At 37.1% G+C, this 12,928-nt stretch overlaps 1 protein-coding gene across 1 annotated transcript in view; it reads right to left on the reverse strand.

Moving 5' to 3' along the window:
- Positions 1-12,101, reverse strand: part of LOC129742912 (roundabout homolog 1-like) — a 473,757-nt gene extending 461,656 nt beyond the window's left edge. Inside the window, exon 1 of the mRNA XM_055734853.1 lies at positions 10,550-12,101. The gene's annotated coding sequence lies outside the window, so the exon portion shown is untranslated. The remainder of the gene's footprint in view (positions 1-10,549) is intronic.
- Positions 12,102-12,928: the final 827 nt, after the last annotated feature.

The raw sequence follows: 12,928 nt of genomic DNA on the forward strand, positions 1-12,928 counted from the left end.
TGATTGCATAATATCAAATTCAACTCAAAGTAAACAAACGATTTGTTCACTTCCTCCCAGTCAAATAATTAAGTGATACGGCCGACCAAATTGGTGTACAAAATTGCCATACACGAATGGATTAATTTCTCTTACATGGTGTATCAACATCAAACGACGAATGCAATAAAAACCATGCACGTGCCTTTAAACAAACAAGACGTTAAATAACGCTTAAATTATTTATGCCGTCCCATTCACCCAGCCCCCGTGCCAAGTCTCTGGTCCAGTAGTAGTTGTAAAATGCAATCACTGACATCGGTCCACACCGGATAGAAGAAGACAGAAGCAAATCGAGGAAGAAAGATATGGCAGAGTGAATTGTGGAATTATAATTCATCCGAGTGATCCAAAAATTTCACATAACAAACGACAGCATCCACGCCAAGCCACGAAGCCCGGACTGTTTGTTGTTCGGTTGAATCCGGAGATTTTTATCTTCGACTCTGAATGTTTATTGTAAAAGCATGAGATATGACTAGCAGCGGTCAAATTGGACGTCGACGTGCGAGTACCCTCATTCGTATTATGATGGTCCGATTCCGATGCCCGGATGGAAGCCGCAATTGTAGCCAATGAGCTGCTTCGGACAATTCGAATCTGTTTTCTCGGTTTTGAGCTCTGTTGTTGTGTTTTCGTTCCTATTTAGTCGTATTGTGTGGCTCTGTTTTACGGGCCTTTTGTTTGTGGTTTGTTTCGTTTGTTGGGTAACTGTTTTTGGAGAAAATAACATTTCACTTCGTCGCGAGAGAGTGCGATATCTTCGTGGATAGTTAGAGCTGATTTTGGGGCCGAGATAATGTCCGAAAACTAATTTGAATCAATCAAGTGACCGAATCATGCGATGGCTTTTTGGATGATGCCATTGGTTGAGTCAGAAATGTTTTGAAAGATTGAGGTTGGTGGACAGTCACACGTCATATGATGTTGAGATGACTAACCTATATTGTTAGCATTTATTTATTTATTTATATATATTATTAAATCAACAGATCATATATTGATCCAAATGATATTTTAAAATTAAAAACTAAAAACAAATACAAATCTACACTGAACTTAGAACACTAAGAATTCTTCTTCGGAATAAAACCTTCGAAACGTCAAAATCAAAATGTTCTGAGAAGCGGTTAAAAGTCTTGATGACGCCAATTATTGCAGAGTTGGCCCCGTAATTGTTTAGTCTAACAGGAACGAAGAGCTGAAGATCCCGATTCCTCAAACCACGAGGTCGGACGCTAAGTGGAAGAACTTCCAAAAGTGCAGGAGAGTCGATTCTTGATGAAAGCAGATCAGCGACGAAAGAAGCACGAGTGGCGGTCCTGCGGGCTTGCAGCGTGTCGATGTCGATCAGGCGGCAGCGGCTTTCGTAGCTGGGAAGTCGAAAAGAGTCTTGCCAGTTTAAGTGTCGAAGGGCATACCTCAAAAAACGTCGTTGGATGGCTTCGATGCGATCAGAGCCGTTTTGATAATATGGGCACCAAACCGCAGAAGCATATTCGAGGATCGATCGAACCAGACTGCAGTAAAGACTCTTCAGGCAGTAGATGTCCTTAAAGTCCTTCGTCATGCGGAAAAGAAGACCCAGGCTTCTGGAGGCTTTGTCAACGATAAAGTTGGTGTGATTCTTAAAATCCAGCCGCGCGTCGAGGATCACACCAAGATCTTTCACGTGTTGAGCTCGAGAGATTGCATCGTTTCCAAAGAAATAAACGGCTGAGAGCGGGCGTCGTTTGCGGGAAAATGATATTACTACACATTTATCACGGTTTAAAGGTAGGCAATTGGCATCACACCAAGAGGCAAAGAGGTTAAACTGGTTCTGCAGGAAGTTCACATCCTCGGAGCCATTGATAGAGTAGTACAGTTTCAAGTCGTCGGCATACGCCAATTTTGGTCCATCGAGGAGTTGCAGCACGTCGTTGAAGTAAATTAGGAATACTAACGGCCCTAAGTGACTTCCCTGAGGCACGCCTGATGAAGCTGAGAACTGCCTGGAAAAACAGTTACCCGTACGAACTGTCAATTTACGTCCCGTAAGGTAACTGCGGAACCAGCCAATGAGAGATCCACAAAATCCTAAACGCGCGAGCTTTCCGATGGCAATATCATGGTTCACCTTGTCGAATGCGGCAGACAGATCCGTATAGATGGCATCAGTTTGGGATTTCTTTGCAAAACTTTCATGCACGTACGAGGTAAAGGTTAGTAAGTTAGTTGTAGTTGAGCGTTGAGGCATAAATCCATGCTGGTCGTTGGAGAGGTTGTGCTTGCAGAACATGAAAATGGGATCTAAAACCACCAATTCGAAAAGTTTGGCAATAGCACACAGAGCTGAAATTCCTCGGTAATTATTAACATCTTTCCTATCTCCCTTTTTATGAACCGGGAACATGTAAGCTTCTTTCCACAGTGAGGGGAAGGTGGCCTGGTCGAGCGAAGCTTGGAAGATAAGCCTGATAGGAGTCAGCAAAGAAGGCATAAACGCATTAATGTGCATTAAAACTTTCATCTTGTTACCTCTACTGCTATAGATATTCTTAATTTTTTTTATCATTTTTATTATCTGGACTAAAACAAAACCAGAAACTCAATTTGAATCATTTTCATATCTGTTGGTTTTTTTTCCGTCAGTGAGATTATCAAGGACAACTTGGAAGGAAATACATGGGTTCACAAATAGGATAAATGACTGTCAGCTACCGTAGGATCCTACTATGCCACCTAATGCCACAAGCAAAAAGATTCGTGGGAAGTCATCAGGCCGGCTTCATGGAGGGACGGTCAACGACGGACCAGATCTTCATACTACTGTAAATCCTCCAAAAATGCCGTGAATACCAAGTCCCTACGCATCATCTATTCATCGACTTCAAAGCCGCATACGACACGATCGACCGTGACGAACTATGAAGAATCATGGATGAAAACGGCTTTTCCGGGAAGCAGACCAGACTGATCAAAGCGACAATGGATGGAACGCAGTGCTGTATGTGGATTTAGGGTGAATTGTTGAGTTCATTCGAATCGCACACTGGGCTCAGACAAGGCGATGGTCTATCCTGCAACACCTAAGGCCAATATAACTAGGTATGAGTGTAATAACAAGGTCACGATCAACAGCGACGAGCTGGAGATAGTCGAAGACTTTGTCGATCTCGGCTCACAATGATCAGCGGAAAACGTCTAACCTATACATGATGCTCATTAGACAGGTTGTCTTCTACGAGCACAAGACGTGGATATTGCTTGAGAAGGACCTGCGCACACTCGGAGTATTCGAGTGACGAGTAGTATTAATAACCATCTTTGGCGGTGTGCAAGAGAACGGAGTGTGCAGGCGAAGGACGATCTAGTAAGAACAAGACGAGCGGGGGCGCAGCGAGTGAGGTGGTTAGACCAAGTGGAGCTTTATCTGGCGAATGTGGGATGTCCGAGAAATTGGAGAACGGTTGCCATGGACCGAGTGAGTTTTAGAAATTATGTTCGTCAAGTTATGTCGTGAGACGGGATACCTTTGAGAATTATAAAATAAATAAATTCCTAACAATTGAGATATGCTTTTGAATGTAGCACATTCGCGGCAAGTGAAAAAAACGAGATATCTCGTTTTTGGTGAAAAATGTGTTAATGTGTTTAAAATATGATAAAATATTTAAAAAAAATGGTTGAAAAATGGCGAAGATAATATATACAATGATTTCGGCAACACAAAGTTTTCGAGCATAATAAAAGAAACCTGTACAAGTAGACTAAGTCGATTTGGGGATATTTCTGAATTTCTCAAAACCTGGGGCCTAAAAAACTTCGTTTTGGTCCAAAACTCGTCTATGATTTTCAAAATGCAGTCTTCGGATGAAATATTTGTCATAGTTAAGACTTAAAGAAAAACCGTTTTCAAAAGAAATCGGCCGAAGGGGACCAAAGTTATTCATGAAAAACTGGATTCTTATGATCCTCCCGAACAAAATGTCTCATCATCCCATGAAAACTTCAGGCTCGTTGAGCGACCCCTTCCCGTGATCCGATCTGGCCCAAATGTGGCATGAGACATTGTACTAGGCCTAAGATCAATTTAGGCCTGCAGCGCATAACATTTCACAAGTTTGAAATTTCTCATACAAGTTTGGGCAGTCTAGTGTACAGCAATTTCTTTCATATCGAATCAGATTTGAAATGCATCAAGTTGAAATTTAAGTTTGGAAATTAGTATAAAATCTAGAAATTACTCATTCAAATAAGAGACCCTTTGAAAAGGGATCAGATTTCACATTCAAAATTAAAACTAAGGAATCAGGATCAAACATCGAATCAGGTTCAGAAAAAGAATGTTCAGAATTTTAGTGAAGATTTTTATCTATACTTCCTAAATTATATATTTTAATTCTAAACACAGTTGATGATCCAGTTTTGGTTTCTCAATCTGGACCGATATGACAAGAAGGAGGTTTTTGGAACCAAAGGGGTATTAGTGCGAAAAAAAATCAGTATTCTTTTTACTTCAATCTTAATCTGCTATGAATTTCAAATTTTTAGATTAATCTTTAAATACATTTTAAATTCATTAAAAATTACAGCTAGTCAAATAACAAATAGAAAATGCTCATAAAGAAAACATTGTAATTTTTTTTTAAATATGAAGTCTATTGTGGATTCGGTTAAAAAAAATTAAAGTTCCCAAACCATTGAAATCAGAAGTTTCAGGACATAAATCCATTCAGAAAAAAGGAAACTCCAGCAATTTACACAAAACCCCTAGTAACTTGCAATGTTCCAAAAATTTTGTGATTCAATCAAAAATTTATAAAAAATTACGGTGTTTATAGTATTGGTTTTTCACTTTTTTCAAAATCACCTCTTAACGAAGTTTGGGAAAAACTAAACAAGGATTGAGTTAACACTGGAGTATCTGAAAATTTGAATTTAAGCTTATCCAGATGACAGTGATAAGGCCAAAAATATTTGACTTTGTCAAAAGAATACACAATAAAGACTAAATTTTGGTATTGTTTTTCGACTGGATGATTTTTAATTTTTGGAGATTGAAACGGCTTAGTCAGTCATTTGTGGGAATAAAAACGAGTTATTTTTATTATTGTTCAAACGTTTCGGCCATTTATTGTGGCCTTCTTCAGTGGGTAACTGTAAATTTATTGTAACTTTGTAACATTGTCTAAATTTGTGTTATGTGAATATATTTTGTACTCACTAATTGTCAGGTTCGTTTTTAGTCTAATTTTTGTGGTAATTAAATATTATAGTTCGAATTTTGTCTGTGAATACTGTATCAAATATGTTAGTTTGAAAAATTGAACGTTTCCTATTTTTTTTTTCAAACTCACTGCGTCGAAAATTGAACCGCAACGCTTCACCATTAGATAAACTGTGCGGCAGCGCTTTGTTTACTAATGGCTACTCGGATTTTGTGTGTTAGTGTTTTGATCGTGATCGTGATCGTGAATTCACAGACAAAATTCGAACTACAATATTTAATTACCACAAAAATTAGACTAAAAACGAACCTGACAATTAGTGAGTACAAAATATGTTCACATAACACAAATTTAGACAATGTTACAAAATTACAATAAATTTACAGTTACCCACTGAAGAAGGCCACAATAAATGGCCGAAACGTTTGGACAATAATAAAAATAACTCGTTTTTATTCCCACAAATGACTGACTAAGCCGTTTCAATCTTCAAAAATTAAAGACTAAATTTAATATCTCCTAGCAAATAAGACAAGTCTGAGTTAAAAGTTCAAATAGTCTAGTTTAAGTTCATGGCAGAACGAAAAATTATAACTCTCATTTAAAGTCGAATTGTGAACACACCTCTTTTATCTTCAAACTAGCTGACCCGGTGTGCTTTGCTACCCCTTGCTTAAAAAATAAGCCGCGTTAAAATTATTATAATTCAAATATACTTCTTTTAAAATTGAATATAAACATTATTTAAAGCGAGCTACTTTTCCTGGCGTCTAAGCTTTAAGATTGTTTTGAGTCTAAACAGAATTTTACAGTTTGAAGGTTGAAGGAGCCACCCTTAAGAAAAAATAGGAGGGATCTACAATACACTAAACACTAAAACACTAAGACACTGTTTTTTGTTAATAATGTGTTACATTTATCGAATATGAGAGTCTTATATCAATAAAATGGGAGGCGTCTATCAATACAATATATCATCCAATCTGGTTAAAACTTGTTTGTCCCCTCAAAAGATTGTCTCAATATATTAAAACGCTCATTTTTATCAATTTTCAATAATAATCCTTCGTGGCTTGTCAACATTTTGTCAATTTTTTTTCATTAATTTTTTAAGAAAGCCCCTTTCTTTGGATTTGTAGTGGTTTGATACAATTATAAAAACCATTCTCAGTCTCGGAAACGGCTAAACACAAAATTTCACGTTGATCGGTTCAGAAGTTTCCGAAATTTTTTCGAATTGTGTTAAATTTCTGGTAATTTTGTATGGGACCCTCTTTTTAAGGATTCGGAGGGGTTTAAAAAGTATTATAGAGACCATTTCCGGTCTCGAAAATGGCTACACATCAAATTTCACGTTGATCGGTTCAATTGTTTCCGATAGTTGTCGAATTGTTTCAAATTGGTGTTAATTTTGTAAGGGAGCTCTCCTTATTTGCATTTGGAGGGTTTCGAGGGTCTCGAAAATGGCTACAGATCAAATTTAACGTTGATCGGGTTCACGAAAAAGAAAGTGCACGAAAATTGTTCGAATTGTGTTAAATTTTTGTTAATTGTGTATAGAAACCAACATTTTGGGTTTTGAGGGGGAGGGGGGGGGGGGTTAAAAGTGTTATAGAAACCATTCCCGATCTTGAAATTGGCTACACATCAAATTTCATGTTGATCGGCTTAGTAGTTCACTAAAATTGTCAAAATTATGTAAATTTTTTGATTATTCTGTATGAGCCCCCCCTTTTTGGATTGGGCACCAAAAACTTAAATTGATGAAATATAATTACTTCTTAGTTTTCACCCAAAATCGGAATGTATTGCCCAAGTGTTTTAAGAGTAAATATGATCCAATGATTCAAAACCAGTTGAAGTTTATCGAATAAAAAATCGTTTCATGTGTTTCTCTTCTTCATATTTATTGAATAATTTCAGATTTTTTTTCCAAAATTGGCCCAGATATTTCCTAGATTCCGGATTGAAAAAATTAAAGCAAGTGCCTCGATTTTGCATGCTTCTAGTTTAAATATTTGCACGGAACTTGGATTTGCCCGATTCGGGTACGAAAAGACAACCTTCTGACAGTTTAAAACTAAAATCAGCTCTAAGCTTTTTGTCAGGATTTTCGGGAAGTTCTCAAACTATCACGTTTTGTAAGAGTTAGATTTTATGCATGGTTTGTAAAATAAGAAACAACAAACAACATATTTTTCACTAAACCCTTTAGTTTAATCAGCCAAGTGACATGGTTGATATGATTAAATTGATGCTTTAAGCAAATAAAGTTCTTAACAGCAAATTTTTGCCTCGATTTCCATCAAAAAAAAAAAATGCTGGAAACGTTCAGCAATTCATTTTTTTTTTCCTGGAAAACAGCAATCTGTTTTCTAATTACGGATTTTTCAGCATCCGGTAGAGTTCTTGTCATTTTTGCTGAAAAATTAGCAATCGATTTTTCAAGTTGCTGAACTTTCTAACAATTAGTCTAGTTTGATTCGGCAGTCTAGCTTTGGACCATTATCCCACAACAGTCTTCCAGAAGTCTTTAAAAGCACTAACAACCGTAGCTCTTTCAAATCCCAATTCATTCGTCACTTCAAAGAATTACTTTAGTCATTAACGAAATCACCTTGCCAGTTTTTTTTGCGTTTTATTTTTAATTTGTTTATTTTGATTTAGTACTAAAACTTTTTTCTTGAATATTTTTTTGGTAAGCGTTAGTTTAATAATTCTAGTTTAATTTTTGTTGGTTTTGTTAAATAAAATGGATCTCTTAAAAGGAAATCTTTTTCCACTGAGATTCATGTTTAAATTTAATTTATTGTACCGTACCATTTCCCCGCATAGTGTAAATATTTTTTTGAAGTGCTCAGCATGAGTAAATTTTGCTCGCGTTAAATTGTTGTTGATAATTCCTTTTTGCTGTCAGGCATGCTGAGAACAGAAAGCGTCCATTACCAGGGGGTTCAACGGAGCCTTTTGGTGTGGGGGAGTGTGGTAGGCCGCTTTACAAATTTGTTCTAATAAAAAAAATAAAATAAATAAATTAAAATAAAAAAGAAAAAAAAAAGTTGTCAAATTGGAGTCGGTCAGTTTTCGTTGACTGAAGCAAGGTGAGACTCTATTTCATAAAATTTGGTAAGATTAATATCTACAGTTATTTTGAACTTCTTCAACATTCTAACAACCAGACATCAAGTCAAGGGTGAGTTTTTATTGGATAGGTAGGTATTTCATGAAAGATATATACCAATCAAAACTCTATTTCAGGTGGCGGATGATTAATATTTTGGCACAAAGCTACCACCCCAGAGCCGGTGTTGGTATTTATTGAAAAAAAAACATATGGTTCTGAAAATGAATACAAACATAATTGAAAAAGGAAAAAATAATTGTTATTTATTGCTTATCATATGCACAGCCAGTATTCAATATTGAATTTTGAATTAAAATATTAATTTGATACCAAATACAGCCGAGCGTGTTGAAAGAAATAGCTGGTTTCAAGCAATCTGGATAGCTGATTCCCAGCAATTTGAAATGCTGTAAACCAGCATTTATGTTTGCTGATTTTTCCAGGGAATTCATATTGCTGGAAAATTTGCTGTGTATGCAATCTTTTTAAAGTCACACAATTTTCTCGTTTCGATAATAATATCATAGTTCGTACATATCATTACGGGTCAGAAGCAAACAACAATATTCATTGTTGAATAATTTTATAATTATTTTCTGGAGTTGATGTCCTCGTCACAATATGATTTTTTTAAAAAATTTTAAATGTTTAGATGTATAAATCGTAATTTGAAAAAAATATAATAATATATACTGATGAACATTTGAATCGTCAAGTATTTAAACAAACTGATAAAATTAATCCCCCTTTTTGGAGTCAAAGATAAGACCACAGAAGAAAATTACACAAATTTTGAACCAATTCGATCCTAACTATAGAGTTGAATTTTCAATAGTTAAAATTTTATCAATATGGTAAAAACATAATTTTTACTCAAAAAAATTTAAAACAGAGGCCCTGAAAAAACTCGTAACACAGATAAATTGTTTTCAAGATGCTATTTTCGAATCTATTATTTTCAAACATTTTTGAAGAATTCTTATTGATTTTTTTAAAGAAAAAATAAGATTAAAAAGACCGTTAACCCTAGTCCATTCTTGAGTTTCAATATGAGACTATTGGAAGTCTGGCGGCTTGTAACTATATTCGGGTACATAAAAAAATTTCTTCGAGGAGCCTTGATTAATTCTAAAAATATTGAATTATGTATCATTTCTTATGGACGCATCCTGAAAGCCCAGGAAAAAACTCCCTAATCAACCCTTCAGTGTCAATTTGACACTCCTCGCTTAAAACCGCTTTATCTCTCTTGTTTCTCAACCGATTCTTGCAAAATTTATGAATTAAAAAATCTCGTAATGTAGCTCAAATATGTTTCAGCTACAACACTTCAGTTTTCAGTTAATCAAAGTCATTAAAAAAATCCGAGAAAAAATGCATCCGAAAAAGACTGTAGATCAGCTATCGAATGCTAATAAAAATTCACTTAGTGTCCAAAAAATCTGAAGTTAGAAGCTATAAGTTTTACATAAGGACATATTTTTTTTTAATTTCTTAAGATCATGACCACAATAAATGTTAAAAAAAGGTGTTAAAACCGTACTTTTCAATCTATGAACCGTCAAAATTGTTTATGTCATACCAGATACTTTTTGAAAACAGGATTGAAAGATGGCGTGAACTGGCTCATTTTTGTATTTTTAGTTTATCAAAGTATAAAACACAGATTTTTTTACGAATTTTCAAAGATAGCTGTTTTTTTAACTTTTGGTCAATTTGCAATTTTTTTCAGATTTTCTTGCATCAAAATTGCACTTGATTTTGTGTATATACCGGTGACTCAGCAAATAACTCGAACCCACTTTGCTTAACCTCGTTCTTATCTTAACTAATATCATAAAAAGTCATCAACAAATTTTCCCTAATTATTTCGTTCGTCTCCTTGTTTTACCAAATTGGCTTAAAAACAGAAAGTAGCGTAACTGCACAGGACGGAAACCAACAAAATCACATTGATGAGCTTTGCTAAAACCATACCAATTTCACGCTTCGAAAATGCGTGTAAATGACTCGGAATGATATAGTTGAAAACAGACAACCCACTGAGCGCAAAACCCGCGACTCATCCACTTGTAAATACAGTACAAATGAGGTGATAATTCACTCTACTATACTCATGTTTCACCAAAAAACTGTAACCTGTCATCACGCTTGCTTGTTCAAAAACACTCACCGTTGTTTTCGTCGACGTCGTGTCGTTCCGTATAAGTGCTCAAACACGAGCAACTCGTTTTGTTGTCCAAGCAGAAACAATAGACAAACACGGTTCCCCAATTGGCGAAGCAGCAACGACAGCTCCGGCACCCGATGACAAATTCGGCTTCCGAAACACCGCAAAGGTCACTCAACCGAAACCGGTTCGCCAATCGAAAAATTAAAAAAGGAATGAAGAACTCTTGCGAACACACACTCACACGTCACAGCTCTTGAATTATTCTCCAATTAGTTGAATTTCATCCACCTAATTTCTATTTTGACAATTAAATCGTTCTTACTTCACTCTCGCTGTAGCAGAAGCAGAAGCGATCTGAACTTTTTTTTCAACACGGCAACATTACCAAGCAACGATCGTGATCCGACAACATCAACCAGTAGCAGCGCCACAGCTTCACATTAAAGAAAAAAAGCAGGCGACGCAAAATTACCTTCAATTTTTCATTCACTTAAAAATAACACAACTCATCGCGCAACATCACAGGAGCCGGGTTGATGTGCTCGAGAAAAAAAAACACCGAAGCATCACACACTTTTTTCTTATTTTTTTCTTTAATGCGGCTTCCTTCTTGGGATTGTTTACTCGAGCAACACGCACGGCTTTAGTTGCGAACTCTTCTTTCGATCCTTCTCTTTGGTGTTTTCTTCTTCGGGGTCCTCGTTGCGAGTGACTATTCACAACATGTGCACGCCATGGCTAATTATCTGTTGCGCCTTGCACACCTTTCTACACACAGACACACGACGCCTCCTTTCCTTTGATTCGGTTCCGATTTCCAGTGAATGAACCCCGATGATCTTCGGGGTACCACCTTCACGCCAATTTCTTTACTCCCCTTTTCTCGAGCAGAAACCCCCCAACAGCATGGTCTGCAGCAGATGGAGGCCAGTGGTAATTAAATTATTATCTGAATTCCACGGTCAATAAATCTATTAAACACACACTCTCGGCTTTCAAATCCAGATCGATCAACTGTACTCTGCTGATGGAGGCGTGAACTATTTTCTATATTTGACGACCGTGCTTCAGAGTGATCCTCTGGACCCACTTCGCTTCCTGTATTCGTATTCGCTACGGCTAGGAAATATCACACAACCGGCTTCAACAACCAAAACACGACACATAAATCCGTTCCGATGCACTTCCTACTAACTTTTTCGGAAAACCGGCAGCTTCTTAATCCACTCAAGCTATCCCGAAATATTTCACGGTAAATCGACGTCGTCGCCGTTGTCGACAAGCGTAACAGCTGATCTCTCGGCCTACAAATGCGAGTAGAAATGCACCGCTAATGCTAATCCAGTGTGGTAGCATCCACTATTCACGAGCCGAAACGAAACGGACCCGCAGCAGCTATTCCGTCAACGCGAGAAAAAAACAGTCAAACCCGGGCGCCACCGTGAAAGACGCGAGCGATCGAATACACGAACGAGTCGAGCGGCGATATCCTTCCGCCTTCGGACGAACAAACAACACACACGGGCCACGGAGAGAGGTCTCTCGGGCTAGCCGTCACGCACGATACTGAAACGATGGCGGGGACGTCGATCTTCAACAGCTATGCTGGCCTGGCCGTCTTGTTGTTGAGGGAAATCTAGAGAAGGCGAGGAAAACACTCAAACTGAACAAAACAAAGCGAGCGAGATTCGTTAAAATTTCAACTCTCTCCCGTCAAGGGGGAGGTTTGAACTCCTCGTGAGAGCATTCCTTATAGGAATCCAGTTGGAATGATTTGAAAACAAAGCAGAAGTTAGCTCTATTCGCTGGGAGGAAATCCCTTTGAAGAAAAACTTAACGAAACTCCCTGCTACACTCTCCGTTTTCAGCAATGGCGGAGAGGAAATTTTTATCTGAACTTGGTGCGCTCTCCCTCTCTAGCAGGAACTGAGAAGATTTATGTTGAACAACCGGTATGTTGGATTCTATGTTGAAGCGTTTGTTGATGCTGAGTTGTGCAGAAATGTTAATGTTGCGTTGAGGTTGCACGGTGTGAATTCCATGGAACAACGTTGCATCAAATATAGCAAGTTTGGACGGAGGACAACATCTTTTTGATATTAGCACGGTATGATTTTGTGCAATGTTTGAATAAAAAATTTATTAATCACAATAAAGATATACTCTAAATTCAGGATACATTTAAAAATATTCACTTTTTACAAAAATAAAAATAACAACGATGGAAAAAACAGAAATCTATTACATAATTGATTCAAATATGGCCGTTGGAATGTTCGTTGAACATCTAAGGTGATTACAGATTCAATAATGTTAAGACTTACGGTTGTCGTTTCGAATCCTCCGGGAACAATCCTTCGGGATCGGTCAGACCCATCA

The sequence above is a fragment of the Uranotaenia lowii genome, chromosome 2, assembly GCF_029784155.1.
Source record: "Uranotaenia lowii strain MFRU-FL chromosome 2, ASM2978415v1, whole genome shotgun sequence".
NCBI lineage: Eukaryota > Metazoa > Arthropoda > Insecta > Diptera > Culicidae > Uranotaenia > Uranotaenia lowii.